The 15,064-nt window shown below is 49.8% G+C and overlaps 1 long non-coding RNA gene across 3 annotated transcripts in view; it reads right to left on the bottom strand.

Moving 5' to 3' along the window:
* LOC135378928 (uncharacterized) overlaps positions 1-14,470 on the bottom strand; it is a 68,082-nt gene extending 53,612 nt beyond the window's left edge. For all 3 annotated transcript variants that reach the window (XR_010418640.1, XR_010418641.1, XR_010418642.1), the window contains exon 1: positions 14,404-14,470. This is a non-coding gene — a long non-coding RNA (uncharacterized LOC135378928). The remainder of the gene's footprint in view (positions 1-14,403) is intronic.
* Positions 14,471-15,064: the final 594 nt, after the last annotated feature.

Raw genomic sequence — 15,064 nt, 5'->3', positions numbered from 1 at the left:
CTGCACGTTGAGCATATGTTTACAATTTGATCGTGCACTCCCAGCCAAGGACAGCTGTTTCGCTCTACTTGGAGCTCGTCAGCCTGGCGTAGAGAAGTGACACGATCTTGGGTCGGCACAACAGTGCGTCTCGGCGAGACGTCAATGTTCCACGGTGACGACGCCACCTGTGGAGGCCGCAGTGCAAGCCAGCAAGTACACATAAAAAGTAAAAAAATAGCCGAAGCTCTGTAGCTGCACGTTGAGCATATGTTTACAATTTGATCGTGCACTCCCAGCCAAGGACAGCTGTTTCGCTCTACTTGGAGCTCGTCAGCCTGGCGTAGGGAAGTGACACGATCTTGGGTCGGCACAACAGTGCGTCTAAGCGAGACGTCAATCTTCCACGGTGACGACGCCACCTGTGGAGGCCGCAGTGCAAGCCAGCAAGTACACATAAAAAGTAAAAAAAGAGCCGAAGCTCTGTAGCAGCACGTTGAGCATATGTTCACAATTTGATCGTGCACTCCCAGCCAAGGACAGCTGTTTCGCTCTACTTGGAGCTCGTCAGCCTGGCGTAGGGAAGTGACACGATCTTGGGTCGGCACAACAGTGCGTCTCGGCGAGACGTCAATGTTCCACGGTGACGACGCCACCTGTGGAGGCCGCAGTGCAAGCCAGCAAGTACACATAAAAAGTAAAAAAAAATATCCGAAGCTCTGTACCTTCACGTTGAGTATATGTTTGTAATTTGATCGTGCACTCTCAGCCGAGGACAGCTGTTTCGCTGTACTTGGAGCTCGTCAGCCTGGCGTAGGGAAGTGACATGATCTTGGGTCGGCACAACAGTGCGTCTCGGTGAGACGTCAATGTTCCACGGTGACGACGCCACCTGTGGAGGCCGCAGTGCAAGCCAGCAAGTACACATAAAAAGTAAAAAAATAGCCGAAGCTCTGTAGCTGCACGTTGAGCATATGTTTACAGTTTGATCGTGCACTCCCAGCCAAGGACAGCTGTTTCGCTCTACTTGGAGCTCGTCAGCCTGGCGTAGGGAAGTGACACGATCTTGGGTCGGCACAACAGTGCGTCTCGGCGAGACGTCAATGTTCCACGGTGACGACGCCACCTGTGGAGGCCGCAGTGCAAGCCAGAAAGTACACATAAAAAGTAAAAAAATAGACGAAGCTCTGTAGCTGCACGTTGAGCATATGTTTACAATTTGATCGTGCACTCCCAGCCAAGGACAGCTGTTTCGCTCTACTTGGAGCTCGTCAGCCTGGCTTAGGGAAGTGACACAATCTTGGGTCGGCACAACAGTGCGTCTCGGCGAGACGTCAGTGTTCCACGGTGACGACGCCACCTGTGGAGGCCGCAGTGCAAGCCAGCAAGTACACATAAAAAGTAAAAAAATAGCCGAAGCTCTGTAGCTGCACGTTGAGCATATGTTTACAATTTGATCGTGCACTCCCAGCCAAGGACAGCTGTTTCGCTCTACTTGGAGCTCGTCAGCCTGGCGTAGGGAAGTGACACGATCTTGGGTCGGCACAACAGTGCGTCTAAGCGAGACGTCAATCTTCCACGGTGACGACGCCACCTGTGGAGGCCGCAGTGCAAGCCAGCAAGTACACATAAAAAGTAAAAAAAGAGCCGAAGCTCTGTAGCAGCACGTTGAGCATATGTTCACAATTTGATCGTGCACTCCCAGCCAAGGACAGCTGTTTCGCTCTACTTGGAGCTCGTCAGCCTGGCGTAGGGAAGTGACACGATCTTGGGTCGGCACAACAGTGCGTCTCGGCGAGACGTCAATGTTCCACGGTGACGACGCCACCTGAGGAGGCCGCAGTGCAAGCCAGCAAGTACACATAAAAAGTAAAAAAAAATATCCGAAGCTCTGTAGCTGCACGTTGAGCATATGTTTACAATTTGATCGTGCACTCCCAGCCAAGGACAGCTGTTTCGCTGTACTTGGAGCTCGTCAGCCTGGCGTAGGGAAGTGACATGATCTTGGGTCGGCACAACAGTGCGTCTCGGTGAGACGTCAATATTCCACGGTGACGACGCCACCTGTGGAGGCCGCAGTGCAAGCCAGCAAGTACACATAAAAAGTAAAAAAATAGACGAAGCTCTGTAGCTGCACGTTGAGCATATGTTTACAATTTGATCGTGCACTCCCAGCCAAGGACAGCTGTTTCGCTCTACTTGGAGCTCGTCAGCCTGTCGTAGGGAAGTGACACGATCTCGGGTCGGCACAACAGTGCGTGTCGGCGAGACGTTCATGTTCCACGGTGACGACGCCACCTGTGGAGGCCGCAGTGCAAACCAGCAAGTACATATAAAAAGTAAAAAAAAATAGCCGAAGCTCTGTAGCAGCACGTTGAGCATATGTTTACAATTTGATCGTGCACTCCCAGCCAAGGACAGCTGTTTCGCTTTACTTGGAGCTCGTCAGCCTGGCGTAGGGAAGTGACACGATCTTGGGTCGGCACAACAGTGCGTCTCGGCGAGACGTCAATGTTCCACGGTGACGACGCCACCTGTGGAGGCCGCAGTGCAAGCCAGCAAGTACACATAAAAATTTAAAAAAATAGCCGAAGCTCTGTAGCTGCACGTTGAGCATATGTTTACAATTTGATCGTGCACTCCCAGCCAAGGACAGCTGTTTCGCTCTACTTGGAGCTCGTCAGCCTGGCGTAGAGAAGTGACACGATCTTGGGTCGGCACAACAGTGCGTCTCGGCGAGACGTCAATGTTCCACGGTGACGACGCCACCTGTGGAGGCCGCAGTGCAAGCCAGCAAGTACACATAAAAAGTAAAAAAATAGCCGAAGCTCTGTAGCTGCACGTTGAGCATATGTTTACAATTTGATCGTGCACTCCCAGCCAAGGACAGCTGTTTCGCTCTACTTGGAGCTCGTCAGCCTGGCGTAGGGAAGTGACACGATCTTGGGTCGGCACAACAGTGCGTCTAAGCGAGACGTCAATCTTCCACGGTGACGACGCCACCTGTGGAGGCCGCAGTGCAAGCCAGCAAGTACACATAAAAAGTAAAAAAAGAGCCGAAGCTCTGTAGCAGCACGTTGAGCATATGTTCACAATTTGATCGTGCACTCCCAGCCAAGGACAGCTGTTTCGCTCTACTTGGAGCTCGTCAGCCTGGCGTAGGGAAGTGACACGATCTTGGGTCGGCACAACAGTGCGTCTCGGCGAGACGTCAATGTTCCACGGTGACGACGCCACCTGTGGAGGCCGCAGTGCAAGCCAGCAAGTACACATAAAAAGTAAAAAAAAATATCCGAAGCTCTGTACCTTCACGTTGAGTATATGTTTGTAATTTGATCGTGCACTCTCAGCCGAGGACAGCTGTTTCGCTGTACTTGGAGCTCGTCAGCCTGGCGTAGGGAAGTGACATGATCTTGGGTCGGCACAACAGTGCGTCTCGGTGAGACGTCAATGTTCCACGGTGACGACGCCACCTGTGGAGGCCGCAGTGCAAGCCAGCAAGTACACATAAAAAGTAAAAAAATAGCCGAAGCTCTGTAGGTGCACGTTGAGCATATGTTTACAGTTTGATCGTGCACTCCCAGCCAAGGACAGCTGTTTCGCTCTACTTGGAGCTCGTCAGCCTGGCGTAGGGAAGTGACACGATCTTGGGTCGGCACAACAGTGCGTCTCGGCGAGACGTCAATGTTCCACGGTGACGACGCCACCTGTGGAGGCCGCAGTGCAAGCCAGAAAGTACACATAAAAAGTAAAAAAATAGACGAAGCTCTGTAGCTGCACGTTGAGCATATGTTTACAATTTGATCGTGCACTCCCAGCCAAGGACAGCTGTTTCGCTCTACTTGGAGCTCGTCAGCCTGGCTTAGGGAAGTGACACAATCTTGGGTCGGCACAACAGTGCGTCGCGGCGAGACGTCAGTGTTCCACGGTGACGACGCCACCTGTGGAGGCCGCAGTGCAAGCCAGCAAGTACACATAAAAAGTAAAAAAATAGCCGAAGCTCTGTAGCTGCACGTTGAGCATATGTTTACAATTTGATCGTGCACTCCCAGCCAAGGACAGCCGTTTCGCTCTACTTGGAGCTCGTCAGCCTGGCGTAGGGAAGTGACACGATCTTGGGTCGGCACAACAGTGCGTCTAAGCGAGACGTCAATCTTCCACGGTGACGACGCCACCTGTGGAGGCCGCAGTGCAAGCCAGCAAGTACACATAAAAAGTAAAAAAAGAGCCAAAGCTCTGTAGCAGCACGTTGAGCATATGTTCACAATTTGATCGTGCACTCCCAGCCAAGGACAGCTGTTTCGCTCTACTTGGAGCTCGTCAGCCTGGCGTAGGGAAGTGACACGATCTTGGGTCGGCACAACAGTGCGTCTCGGCGAGACGTCAATGTTCCACGGTGACGACGCCACCTGAGGAGGCCGCAGTGCAAGCCAGCAAGTACACATAAAAAGTAAAAAAAAATATCCGAAGCTCTGTAGCTGCACGTTGAGCATATGTTTACAATTTGATCGTGCACTCCCAGCCAAGGACAGCTGTTTCGCTGTACTTGGAGCTCGTCAGCCTGGCGTAGGGAAGTGACATGATCTTGGGTCGGCACAACAGTGCGTCTCGGTGAGACGTCAATGTTCCACGGTGACGACGCCACCTGTGGAGGCCGCAGTGCAAGCCAGCAAGTACACATAAAAAGTAAAAAAATAGACGAAGCTCTGTAGCTGCACGTTGAGCATATGTTTACAATTTGATCGTGCACTCCCAGCCAAGGACAGCTGTTTCGCTCTACTTGGAGCTCGTCAGCCTGGCGTAGGGAAGTGACACAATCTTGGGCCGGCACAACAGTGCGTCTCGGCGAGACGTCAGTGTTCCACGGTGACGAGGCCACCTGTGGAGGCCGCAGTGCAAGCCAGCAAGTACACATAAAAAGTAAAAAAATAGCCGAAGCTCTGTAGCTGCACGTTGAGCATATGTTTACAATTTGATCGTGCACTCCCAGCCAAGGACAGCTGTTTCGCTCTACTTGGAGCTCGTCAGCCTGGCGTAGGGAAGTGACACGATCTCGGGTCGGCACAACAGTGCGTGTCGGCGAGACGTTCATGTTCCACGGTGACGACGCCACCTGTGGAGGCCGCAGTGCAAACCAGCAAGTACATATAAAAAGTAAAAAAAAATAGCCGAAGCTCTGTAGCAGCACGTTGAGCATATGTTTACAATTTGATCGTGCACTCCCAGCCAAGGACAGCTGTTTCGCTTTACTTGGAGCTCGTCAGCCTGGCGTAGGGAAGTGACACGATCTTGGGTCGGCACAACAGTGCGTCTCGGCGAGACGTCAATGTTCCACGGTGACGACGCCACCTGTGGAGGCCGCAGTGCAAGCCAGCAAGTACACATAAAAATTTAAAAAAATAGCCGAAGCTCTGTAGCTGCACGTTGAGCATATGTTTACAATTTGATCGTGCACTCCCAGCCAAGGACAGCTGTTTCGCTCTACTTGGAGCTCGTCAGCCTGGCGTAGAGAAGTGACACGATCTTGGGTCGGCACAACAGTGCGTCTCGGCGAGACGTCAATGTTCCACGGTGACGACGCCACCTGTGGAGGCCGCAGTGCAAGCCAGCAAGTACACATAAAAAGTAAAAAAATAGCCGAAGCTCTGTAGCTGCACGTTGAGCATATGTTTACAATTTGATCGTGCACTCCCAGCCAAGGACAGCTGTTTCGCTCTACTTGGAGCTCGTCAGCCTGGCGTAGGGAAGTGACACGATCTTGGGTCGGCACAACAGTGCGTCTAAGCGAGACGTCAATCTTCCACGGTGACGACGCCACCTGTGGAGGCCGCAGTGCAAGCCAGCAAGTACACATAAAAAGTAAAAAAAGAGCCGAAGCTCTGTAGCAGCACGTTGAGCATATGTTCACAATTTGATCGTGCACTCCCAGCCAAGGACAGCTGTTTCGCTCTACTTGGAGCTCGTCAGCCTGGCGTAGGGAAGTGACACGATCTTGGGTCGGCACAACAGTGCGTCTCGGCGAGACGTCAATGTTCCACGGTGACGACGCCACCTGTGGAGGCCGCAGTGCAAGCCAGCAAGTACACATAAAAAGTAAAAAAAAATATCCGAAGCTCTGTACCTTCACGTTGAGTATATGTTTGTAATTTGATCGTGCACTCTCAGCCGAGGACAGCTGTTTCGCTGTACTTGGAGCTCGTCAGCCTGGCGTAGGGAAGTGACATGATCTTGGGTCGGCACAACAGTGCGTCTCGGTGAGACGTCAATGTTCCACGGTGACGACGCCACCTGTGGAGGCCGCAGTGCAAGCCAGCAAGTACACATAAAAAGTAAAAAAATAGCCGAAGCTCTGTAGGTGCACGTTGAGCATATGTTTACAGTTTGATCGTGCACTCCCAGCCAAGGACAGCTGTTTCGCTCTACTTGGAGCTCGTCAGCCTGGCGTAGGGAAGTGACACGATCTTGGGTCGGCACAACAGTGCGTCTCGGCGAGACGTCAATGTTCCACGGTGACGACGCCACCTGTGGAGGCCGCAGTGCAAGCCAGAAAGTACACATAAAAAGTAAAAAAATAGACGAAGCTCTGTAGCTGCACGTTGAGCATATGTTTACAATTTGATCGTGCACTCCCAGCCAAGGACAGCTGTTTCGCTCTACTTGGAGCTCGTCAGCCTGGCTTAGGGAAGTGACACAATCTTGGGTCGGCACAACAGTGCGTCGCGGCGAGACGTCAGTGTTCCACGGTGACGACGCCACCTGTGGAGGCCGCAGTGCAAGCCAGCAAGTACACATAAAAAGTAAAAAAATAGCCGAAGCTCTGTAGCTGCACGTTGAGCATATGTTTACAATTTGATCGTGCACTCCCAGCCAAGGACAGCCGTTTCGCTCTACTTGGAGCTCGTCAGCCTGGCGTAGGGAAGTGACACGATCTTGGGTCGGCACAACAGTGCGTCTAAGCGAGACGTCAATCTTCCACGGTGACGACGCCACCTGTGGAGGCCGCAGTGCAAGCCAGCAAGTACACATAAAAAGTAAAAAAAGAGCCAAAGCTCTGTAGCAGCACGTTGAGCATATGTTCACAATTTGATCGTGCACTCCCAGCCAAGGACAGCTGTTTCGCTCTACTTGGAGCTCGTCAGCCTGGCGTAGGGAAGTGACACGATCTTGGGTCGGCACAACAGTGCGTCTCGGCGAGACGTCAATGTTCCACGGTGACGACGCCACCTGAGGAGGCCGCAGTGCAAGCCAGCAAGTACACATAAAAAGTAAAAAAAAAATATCCGAAGCTCTGTAGCTGCACGTTGAGCATATGTTTACAATTTGATCGTGCACTCCCAGCCAAGGACAGCTGTTTCGCTGTACTTGGAGCTCGTCAGCCTGGCGTAGGGAAGTGACATGATCTTGGGTCGGCACAACAGTGCGTCTCGGTGAGACGTCAATGTTCCACGGTGACGACGCCACCTGTGGAGGCCGCAGTGCAAGCCAGCAAGTACACATAAAAAGTAAAAAAATAGACGAAGCTCTGTAGCTGCACGTTGAGCATATGTTTACAATTTGATCGTGCACTCCCAGCCAAGGACAGCTGTTTCGCTCTACTTGGAGCTCGTCAGCCTGGCGTAGGGAAGTGACACAATCTTGGGCCGGCACAACAGTGCGTCTCGGCGAGACGTCAGTGTTCCACGGTGACGAGGCCACCTGTGGAGGCCGCAGTGCAAGCCAGCAAGTACACATAAAAAGTAAAAAAATAGCCGAAGCTCTGTAGCTGCACGTTGAGCATATGTTTACAGTTTGATCGTGCACTCCCAGCCAAGGACAGCTGTTTCGCTCTACTTGGAGCTCGTCAGCCTGGCGTAGGGAAGTGACACGATCTTGGGTCGGCACAACAGTGCGTCTCGGCGAGACGTCAATGTTCCACGGTGACGACGCCACCTGTGGAGGCCGCAGTGCAAGCCAGCAAGTACACATAAAAAGTAAAAAATAGACGAAGCTCTGTAGCTGCACGTTGAGCATATGTTTACAATTTGATAGTGCACTCCCAGCCAAGGACAGCTGTTTCGCTCTACTTGGAGCTCGTCAGCCTGGCGTAGGGAAGTGACACAATCTTGGGTCGGCACAACAGTGCGTCTCGGCGAGACGTCAGTGTTCCACGGTGACGACGCCACCTGTGGAGGCCGCAGTACAAGCCAGCAAGTACACATAAAAAGTAAAAAAATAGCCGAAGCTCTGTAGCTGCACGTTGAGCATATGTTTACAATTTGATCGTGCACTCCCAGCCAAGGACAGCTGTTTCGCTCTACTTGGAGCTCGTCAGCCTGGCGTAGGGAAGTGACACGATCTTGGGTCGGCACAACAGTGCGTCTAAGCGAGACGTCAATGTTCCACGGTGACGACGCCACCTGTGGAGGCCGCAGTGCAAGCAGCAAATACACATAAAAAGTAAAAAAGGAAAATTAGATTAATTAGAAAATAGAAAGGACCTAATAATAATAGAATTAGAATAGAATAGAATAAAATTAGAAAGGACCTTTCTACAAAAAGGGCAGATGTTTGCCTGGTCTGAGTGACCCCTGGTTTGCCAATCCCGAACGATGCGCAGCTACCCAGGGCTCACGAGCCGCAAACACGGCGAAACACGTGTCCTCTGGTGCTGTCGCATCGTTCCATGAATATATATATATATATATATATACTCATGGAACGATGCGACAGCACCAGAGGACACGTGTTTCTTTAATAGCTTTTTTTCCTCATCATAATTCACTGGCTTGCACTGTGGCATTGAGGAGTGCTCAGTCACCATCCCTGGTGTATATAGCTCGCTGAGCGACCCCTGGTTTGCCAATTTCGAACGGTGCGCAGCTACTCAGAGATGACGAGCCGCAAACACAGCGAAACACGTGTCCTCTGATGTTGTCGCATCGTTCCATGAGTATCTGTTTCTCTGCGTGCAGCCATAGAAGCAATCTTAATCTGTAACTTTTAATTTCAAATACGTCTAGTGTCATTTACTTGTTTCTTTAATGGCTTTCCCCCCTTCATTATAATTCACTGGATTGCACTGTGGCATTGAGGAGTGCTCAGTCACCCTCCCAGCTGTACATCGCTCGCAGAGCGACCCCTGGTTTGTCAATTCCGAATATATATGTTTGTAATTTCATCCTGCACTCCCAGCGAGGAGAGCTGTTTCGCTCAACTTGGAGCTCTTCAGCCCGGCGTAGGGAAGTGACGCGATCTAGTGTCGGCCAGGATAGTGTGCTGCGGCGAGGCATCAATGTTCCACGGTGACGGTGCCACCTGTGGAGGCCGCAGTTCAAGCCAGCAAGTACATATACAAATGAAAAATAGCCGAAGCTCTGTACCTTCACGTTGAGTATATGTTTGTAATTTGATCGTGCACTCTCAGCCGAGGACAGCTATTTCACTCTACTTGGAGTTCTTCAGCCCGGCGTAGGGAAGTGACACGATCTTGGGTCGGCCCTGATAGTGTGCCTCGGCAAGGCATCAATGTTCCACGAATCCACGATGACGGCGCCACCTGTGGAGGCCGCAGTGCAAGCCAGCAAGTACATATACAAATGGAAAATAGCCGAAGCTGAGTCCTCGGCTGAGAGTGCATGATCAAATTACAAACATATGCTCAACATGCAGCTACAGAGCTTCGCCTATTTTCCATTTGTATATGTAATTGCTGGCTTGCACTGCGGCCTCCACAGGTGGCGCCGTCACCGTAGAACATTGATGCCTCACCGAGGCACACTATCAGGACCGATCCAAGATGGTGCCACTTCCCTACGCCGGGCTGAAGAGCTCCAAGTAGAGTGAAATAGCTGTCGTCGGCTGAGAGTGCACTATCAAATTACAAACATATGCTGAACGTTAAGGTACAGAGCTTCGGCTATTTTCCATTTGTATATGTACTTGCTGGCTTGCACAGCGACCTCCACAGGTGGCGCCGTCGCCGTAGAACATTGATGCCTCACCGAGGCACACTATCAGGGCCGACGAGTGATCGTATCACTTCCCTACATCGGGCTGAAGAGCTCCAAGTAGAGCGAAACAGCTGTCCTCGGCTGAGAGTGCACTATCAAATTACAAACATATGCTCAACGTGAAAGTACAGAGCTTCAGCTATTTTCCAGTTGTACATGTACTTGCTGGCTTGCACTGCAGCCTCCACAGGTGGCGCCGTCGCCGTAGAACATTGATGCCTCGCCGATGCATACTATCATGGCCGACGAGTGATCGTATCACTTCCCCACGTCGGGCTGAAGAGCTCCAAGTAAAGCGAAACAGCTGTCCTCGGCTGAGAGTGCACTATCAAATTACAAACATATGATCGACGTGAAAGTACAGAGCTTCGGCTATTTTCCAGTTGTATATGTACTTGCTGGCTTGCACTGCAGCCTCCACAGGTGGCGCCGTCGCAGTAGAACATTGATGCCTCGACGAGGCATACTATCGTGGCCGACGAGTGATCGTGTCACTTCCCTGCGCAGGGCTGAAGAGCTCCAAGTAGAGCGAAACAGTTGTCCTTGGCTGAAAGTGCACGATCAAATTACAAACATATACTCAACGTGAAGGTACAGAGCTTCGGCTATTTTCCATTTGTATATGTGCTTGCTGGCTTGCACTGCGGCCTCCACAGGTGGCGGCGTCACCGTGGAACGTTGATGCCTCGCCGAGGCACACTATCAGGGCCGACCCAAGATCGTGTCACTTCCCTACGCCGGGCTGAAGAGCTCCAAGTAGAACGAAACCGCTGTCCTCGGTTGGGAGTGCACGATCAAATTACAAACATATGCTCAACGTGAAGATAGAGAGCTTCGGCTATTTTCCATTTGCATATGCAATTGCTGGCTTGCACTGGGCGGGCTCCACAGGTGGCGCAGTCACCGTGGAGCATTTATGACTGGCCGAGGCACACTATCAGCGCCGACCCAAGATCGTGTCACTTCCCTACGCCTTAATCTTTTTCGAGGACACAAGCGATGACAGTGTACTCTTTCGGCCCCCTGACATTAAGGGTGAAGGAACGAAGTGTCTCCTAAGGTGCGCAATGCACAGAGTAAAGAAAAAAATGTGTTCTTTTACGAGTTTTTGCGGACGATCTATCGAACGGATTTTTGTTCTGAAAACGGCTACGATATCAGGTGACCGAAAGGAACGCATGTTCTCATTTCAACTTTGCAGCTTTTACTGACTTGTATTTCCTGCGAAACGGATAGAGCACACAGTTCACCCATGCAACTACGTCATCCATGACACCAATTGGATGACGTCATAGACCGATTCTCACCTAAAATTCCATGGATCAAAACAATTCTTGGTATCTCAGAGTAACGGTGCGCTAAAGTAATAGACCTTCCTTTATTCGTTATTAATTCATAATAACTCAGCTTGGGTCGTGCATATTTTTTCCCGAGTGTGGAAGAAATCTGCATAGAATGTAAATAATCGCGGATATAGAATTCAATGTGCATTGTTCTCATCCTCTTCAGGTAATGCCTTACTGACAATCTTGCTGTAGCCCAAGTTATCACAGTTAATTGATCTTATTGCGCTATATATGGCTGGTAACAAACAAAAAGAAGCGTCATTGGACCGCAAGTAACAGCATACGCGGGGAGTCTGGCTAAGCTGTGATGCACAAGTTTTGGCACATTTTATGTGACATATAATGTATTATCCCTTGCTAAAACTAGCTTCCTAACTCACCTTATTGTTTCAGATGCCTCCAAGAAATATATCTTAGAGATATCATCTAGCATCATCTGTGAAGCTGTTGAAGACGCTGTAGCGGCTGACTGGGCAGTAGCGTATTTCATCATGTGTGCGGCCCTCTGCTAGCTAACAGAAAGAGATCGTACAAGCAACGGGTGACTGTCCATTCTGTCCATCTCTCAGCATATGCGCCCAGTCCTGTTTGCGCTAGGGTGTCGCCCCGACAAAAGTGCGACACCCCCGTGTTCGGCACACTTTTGTCCCAAGCTGTACTTGAAGTGGAGAAGTGACAAAGCTGCACCGTCGTGATATGCTTGAGGAACGGAAGCGATAGGAAATGTATCCAAACGGGGCGTTGTGCCCGAGAAACACGGGAAAGACACGGACACGCAGTAGTCTCCACTGTGCGGCCACACGGACTCGGGCACTGTTAGCAGCAGCCTTGAGCAATGCTGGATGCTGTTTTACCCACTTGAAATTTCGACATGACACGGAGTAGAAAGCTCTGTTGGCTGAGAAGACACGGACTTCAAGACGTGTGAAAACACGCCACTCGCGAGGAAATACGATAGTGTGTATGTCCGACATGAACTGGAGTGGAAACTGTGAAAAGTGCTAAAAAACAACAACAGAAAACATAAAAAACCAAGCAAATATCTGGCACTGTGTTCCAGATATCTGCTAATTTTTTTGTTTTGTTTTTTCTCACGGATGATCACCTAGTAAAAATGCGGTCCCAACAGGGACGCATTTCATTTACGCGAAGACCGTCACTAGTGTGAAACCGAGATATTAACTCAGCACGCACACCAGAGAAATACACTGGCCTTGAACAGACACAGAAGCAGTTCGCTTGTTGTTCCAAGTCAAGGTCTGGGTACGCCCGCATTTCCTCGAGAAGAGCGATACGTGTCAGTAGACAGGATGTGATGCGTACTTCCGTGACAAACTGCCAGAGGCGATTCGATCGTACTAGCAAGATATACTTGGCGCCATCTACGGCCAGGCACATCGGCGACTACACGTGACAGCGGCCGATCAGCCATGCCAGTCTTTCTAGCTCACCATAGTACTAGTACGAAGTGTAGGAATTGCGAAGTGTAAACGGGCAATCAAGTGAACTGTGACCGATTTTCGTTTCGTGTTTTCTCTAGTGGGGGCAATTTCCAAACGGTAAAAACACGAGACAAGGAAGGAAGGACAAATACATGACGTTCTCTAAAACAAGTTCGTTTAGTTCATTTCACACGTCTAACTCGTTCACACTGAACGAAGCATGGACGAACGGCACCACTACATAGAAGTATTCTTGTACGAGGAGTTGAAGCTTGCATAGTATCGTATTATTCTAACAAGGGCAAGCAGTAGCGTGGCGTATCATGGAAATCTGGACACGAAAGTCCATATACATCCTCAGGAGAGCCTGCTTGTGTTTTTATTTATTTTTACTGCCTATTTTGCCTATTTGCTTCTTGGAATATAAACGGCTGCCTATTTCTGCCCATTTTAGTGCCTAAATATCCGGGTCGTAATGATGAGCCAAATTATGGACGTCCGGGGACGCCGGTGTTCTATTGAAAATTGATAGGAAAAATCGAACCGTGCGGTTCTCGATCATTTCTAGCTGATCCACTAATGCAGTGATGTAGTATCTTAATGTCAATGACGACAATGTCTACTGGAGATGCACCGCGAGAAACTTCCCCAATAGGAACTAAAAAAAAACAGAAAAAAAATCATATACTTTCAACGCTGCAGATGCCTGTCTCGCGATCAAGTGAGGCAGACGATAAACACATGTGCCCATATTCCGGAACTGATAAACTTCCACGTAGCGTTTCGCGTGATTTACCCATGCTTTTATCACTCATTGCTTACATGTTCTAATGATGGACATTGCCTGTCAGCCGATTGTACGCGAACTTCAATCCCAATTTTGGATGCTTCAGATAATAGAGAGTTTTAGTGTATCGTACGCTATCGCCTTTGCGTACGTAGGGGATAGCGTAGTGGTTCTGCGCAGTGCGCGAAGCTCTCTTTATGTTTTGCGCGTGCGCATAACCACCAACGCTATTCCTTACGCACGCAAAGGCGATAGCGTACTATCCACTAAAACTCACTAATAAGTTGTTCAAGTGAAGAGAGAACGTTGAATCTTGTGAATCTTGAATCTGCGAAGAAAATTATACAGAATACGCTCCTTGTCTGGGAGCTTGTGGACCTCAATGAGCGCCTAACTAGTCTGAGATGTATTTCAGCTCGACCGATCCTGGCACAATAGAGTTTTAGTATATCGTATGCTATCGCATTTGCTGCGTAAGGGATAGAGTTGGTGGTTCTGCGCACGCGCAATACATAAATAGAGCGTTGAGTATTGCGCAGAACCACCATGCTATCGCGTACGTACGCAAACACACCAGCGTACAATATAATAAAACTCAGTGTCCTTCTCGTACGCAGCAGAGCGTTCGTGTACGCTGCCCCACGTCGCAGTGATGTACTATGACACGTGGATAGAACATAAGGGCGAAAACCATAATACGAAGCGGTTTTGCAGAACAAAAAACGAAACCGATCTTCTCAAGGTGCCCTAAAAACAAGGAGGAGTTTCTGTAGCATTCTGTCAAGCGCCGTATACAGTGAACCACATGGAAGTACTGGCTGCCCCAGGTACCCGATGGCGGATAAAAAAAATTAACTTACATATATCTCCAGCCTTTTAACGAACACTGGTGTTAGCGTCCAACTGCATCTAACGCGTCACTTCTTCAAGTGTCTCGTACTTTGTACGCCGTTCCTGACGATATCGGCCGTTATCTCTATGCAGCGATTGCGTCGTCTATCCGCAAGCGATCAGAAGACAAGTTTCCTCTTGAACGCTCCATTTTGCACTGGGAGAGAAATATGAGCTTAATTCTACCAGTAACCTCTCAGAATTGTTTCACGAAAATCCCTGGCTGAATAATTCGTGAACAGGTGGCGCCATCGAAGAAATTTCTTTTTACGCTGTGCCGATAACAGGCAACTAACTCGAAACGGCCGTCCATAGCTGGGATTGTGTCACGCTTGACTTGTAAACATATGCCTCACGTGCAGTCATGGCGCATTCGCTCATTTTTATAATTGTATCTGGACCTACTGGCTTTGCCCAGCGGCCTCCAGAGGTGTTGCTACACAGTAAGTCGAAAAACAACCTTTTCTACACAAAAAAGGTGTTTTAAGTGATATACACTTTTTTACTGCACTGACCATGATGAAGAGTGTAACAGACAGTTTTTAGAAAATAGTTTTTAAAAAAGCACCCTTTTTAACTCCAGATGCTGGGATCAGAAAAGGTGCTGAAGTGATTTATACCCTTCTGCAC

Source organism: Ornithodoros turicata, chromosome 1 (genome assembly GCF_037126465.1).
Source record: "Ornithodoros turicata isolate Travis chromosome 1, ASM3712646v1, whole genome shotgun sequence".
Classification (NCBI taxonomy): Eukaryota; Metazoa; Arthropoda; class Arachnida; order Ixodida; family Argasidae; genus Ornithodoros; species Ornithodoros turicata.
This window is presented reverse-complemented; position numbering and strand designations above follow the sequence as displayed.